Raw genomic sequence first — 4,383 nt, 5'->3', positions numbered from 1 at the left:
CAATAAGGTGATCACCAGCTTCTTATTTCTCAGTTCCACCCATACAGCTTCACTGGATGATCCTTCAGGAATATCCTCTCTAAGTACTTCCGTGATGTTTTCCCTAATCAAAAACACCACATCCCATCCTCTGAGACAACAAGGTGCAGAGCTGGATGAACACAGCAGGCCAAGCAGCATCACAGGAGCAGGAAGGCTGACGTTTCAGGCCTAGACCCAGTTTGGCCTGCTGTGTTCATCCAGCTCTGCACTTTGTTGTCTTGGATTCTCCAGCATCTGCACTTCCTACTACCTCACATCCCATCCTCTCTTGCCTCCCCTTCTATCCTCCTATAGCATCTGTACCCTGGAACATTGAGCTGCCAATTCTGACCCTCCTTCAGCCATGTTTCTGTAATGGCTATGACATTCCAGTCCCATGTACCTATTCCTGCCCTGAGTTCATCTGCCTTACCTGCCAGGCCTCTTGCACTGAAATAATGCAGTTTAATTCATCAGCCTTCACTTGTTACCAGCCAAGCTCTTGCCTGCCATGTCTATTTAATTTGCTCTCTTTTAACTGCTGTACTGGCCTCAACCTTTTCTTTTGTCTCACTATGTTTAGGGACCCACCCCTCTGCCAGACTAGTTTAAACCCTCCTGAGTAACTCTAGCAAACCTCCCCACCAGGTTATTGGTTCCCCCACACCCCCACCCAGTTCAGGTGCACTCTGTCCCTCTTGTACAGTTCACCTCTGCCCCAGAAGAGATCCCAAAGATCCAAAAATCTGAATCCCTGCCCCCTGCACCAGCTCTTCAGCTATGCATTCATCTGTCCTAACCTCCTAATCCTGCTCTCACTAGCATGTGGCACCAGGAGTAATTCAGAGATTACTACCCTTAAGGACCTTCTTCTTAACCTCCCGCCTAACTCTCTATATTCACTCTGCCCTTTTTCTACCTATGTCATCAGTACCAAGTACAATGACCTCAGGCTGCTTACACTCTTGCTTTGAGAATTTGCTGCAACTCCTCTGAGATGTCCTTGACCCCGACACCAGTGAGGCAACACACCATCCGGAGTCTTGCTCATGACAGGGTCCTTACAAGTGCTCTGTGGAAAGTTACGACAGATCTGAAGGCCCCGCTAAAAGGATCTTTATCCAAAATGATAAAATGGAAAGGAATTGACATGAAAAGGTTGCAACATGCAAAATCAAAGGAAAAAACTGGCATTTATAATGTACTTATCATAAACCTTACAGCCTACAGTGAAGTTCTAAAGTGTTTTATTGTATCAATTTGCATCACAGCAAACTCCTGCAAACATCAATGTGATAACGACGAGATAGTTTGTTTATTGTGATATTGCTTTGAGGGATAAATATCAGCTGGCATTACAGCTGCCCCCAGCTTTTCTTAGAAACAGTTCCATGGGATCTTTAACATCCATTCAGCCAGGCAGATGGAACCTCAGCTTAACGTTTCATTCGAGAGACAGTACCTCAACATTGCAGCACTCCCTTAGGACTATACTGCAGCATCAACCTTGAGTTTTGAGCTCAAACCTTGTAGAGGGACTTGAATTCTTTTTCTATTCATTTTATGGGATGTGGGCGTTGCTGGCCAGCATTTCTTGCCCATCCCGTGTTGCCCTTGAGAAGGTGGTGGTGAGCTGCCTTCTTGAACTGCTGCATTCCTTGTAGTTTACAAGCAAGGATAACATCAGCTGTGTCCTACCTCAACCATAGCAGCACAATCCTCCATAATGTAAACTCCTGGTGAAATACTGGGGTATTTCTAACTGGATCTGAGCTTGGAAATAGTACTCCTGTTTTTTAAATCTGTCATTGCTCTCTTGGGTCTTATATGTATGTCAGTTTTGTCTTGATACAAACTGAAGCAAAATACTGCAGATGCTGGAAATCCAAAATAAAAACAGAAATCGCTGGAGAAACTCAGCAGGTCTGGCAGCATCTGTGGAGAGAGAACCAGAGTTAACGTTTCGAATCCAGTATCACCCCTTCCGGTAAGTTTGCAAAGAGTCATTTTAATTTTGACAGAGGAACGACATCATTAGGTCGGCTGTGTTTGTTGTGAGTTGAAAGGAGTAAGACACTGCAAGTAAATGTTCTTTATCAAACTGGCTGGTGGATGGATCTCTGCAATAGAGTCAGGGTCTTTTTGTTCATTCTTGGGATATATGGCATCACCAGCTAAGGCCCACATTAGTTATTTGTCCCTAATTGCCTTTGTTCATTTCAGAAGGCAGTTAAGAGCCAACAACATTGTTGTGGGTTTGGAGTCACATGTGGGATAGCAGATTTCCTGCATTCCAGTGTGTGTTACTTATACCAATCACTGCTAGCTTCATGGTCAGCATTGCTAATGATACCAGCTTTTTAAGCATTCAGGATTTGTTAATTGAATTTAAATTCTACTACTATGGTGGGACTTGAACCTGTGCTTAACCAGAGCCACAGTCTGGGCTTTCTAGTTTGCTATAGCAATGACATTACCACTACACCACCATCATCCTTACAGTATACCATGGTAGAATCAGGACTACAGAGGCGCATCACTACAGTATTGCACTAAAATAAAAGAAAGAACTGCAGACACTGGAAATCTGAAATGAAAACAGAAGTTGCTGGAGAAACTCAGCAGGTCTGTCAGCATTGGTGGAGAGAGAAAAACAGAGTTAACATTTTAAGCCCAGTGACCCTTCTTCAAAACTGGAACTGGACTTAAAACATTAACTCTGTTTGTCTCTCTCCACAGATGCTGTGAAACCTGCATCAATTTCTGTTTTTACAATAGTAATGCATGTCCATTCTAAACATTCTTCTATTTATATGAAAAAAATCTGCATGCATTATCCATTTCTAGAGCTGAGTTTGAATGTATAGTAGCTCAGTTATTAAAAAAAGGAACTCAAAAATTCAGACCAGCTGAAAGCTGCTAAAAGACACTGTACACACAAGACTGTTGTCCTGTGAGCAGATAACAGTGGCGTAAGAGAATTAACAGATTAAACTGGAAAGTTCAATAATATAATCTTCTGTACAATGTCTTTGAGTCATTGATTATCTCAAGAGATTTATTAGATTAATAGACCGGGTTAAAATTAATCTTTGCAAGCTGGAATGATCCAAGACTTAAAGTGAGAACAAAAAATGCTGGTCAGGCAGCATCCGTGGAGAGAAAGCAAGTTAACGTTTCGAGTCTTTGATGAGTTGTAGAGGTGTACAGCATGGAATCAGACCTTTGGTCCAACTTGTCCATGCCAACCAGATATCCTAAACTGATCTAGTCCCATTTGGCTATTCGTATACCCATCCAGATGCCTTTCAAATGTTGTAATTGTAGCAGCCTCTACCACTTCCTCTGGCAGCTCATTCCACACACACACTACCCTCTGCATGACAAAGTTGCCCCATAGGCCCCTTTTAATTTCTTTCCTCTCTCACCTTAAATCTATGCCCTCTGGTTTTGGAGTCCCCACCCCTGAGGAGAAGATGTTGGCTACTCACCCTATCCATGCCCCTCATGATTTTATAAATCTCTGTAAGGTCACCCCTCAGCCTCTGACGCTCCAGGGAAAATAGCCCCAGTCTATTCAGCCTCTCCCTATAGCTCAAACCCTCCAACCCTGGCAACATCCTTGTGAACCTTTTCTGAACACACCTAGACTTGAAACATTAGCTTGCTGTCTCTCCATGGATGCTGCCTGACACGCTGTGATCTCCGGCACTTTTTGTTTTCAGTACAGATTCCAGAATCCGCAGTAATTTGCTCCAACAAGATTTAGTTTCTTCCCTTTGGTGCATTAGTGGGGGATCTTGTGGTACTGTAGGTGGTGTCCCTTCTTCTGAGCCAGAAGGTTCATTCATAACAATCCAAACACAGTGTACCAGACTACAAATCCTTCCGACACGCTGATGGTGTAAAAATGAGACCGACTCTGGATCAGATGTGTCTGATTCAGCCTGGGGGCCCTCAAGCTGTAGCCTGTATGATGCTAATGACCTGCTCCAGAGAGAGAAAATAAACTAGCCCTGGAAACAGACATAAGAATGCATTTTGTCTGGCTTGTATTTTTAGTATTCATTCATGCGAGCTGGGTGTCACTGCCTAGGCCAGCATACATTACCTATCCCTAATTTCCCGGAAAATAGGTATGGTTCAACTACATTGAGCTAGGGTGGCACACTAGTTAGCATCGCTGCCTCACAGCACTGGGGACTTGGTTTTGATTCCAGCTTTTGGTGACTGTGTAAAAATTTGCATGTTTTCCCCATGTCTGCATGTGTTTCCTCCCAGAGTCCAAAGATGTGCAGGTTAGAGTGGATTGGCTATGCTAAATTGTCCCATAGTGCCCAGGGATGTGCAGGTTAGAGTGGA

Source organism: Rhincodon typus, chromosome 2 (assembly GCF_021869965.1).
Source record: "Rhincodon typus isolate 14 chromosome 2, sRhiTyp1.1, whole genome shotgun sequence".
Taxonomy (NCBI): Eukaryota; Metazoa; Chordata; class Chondrichthyes; order Orectolobiformes; family Rhincodontidae; genus Rhincodon; species Rhincodon typus.
This window is presented reverse-complemented; position numbering follows the sequence as displayed.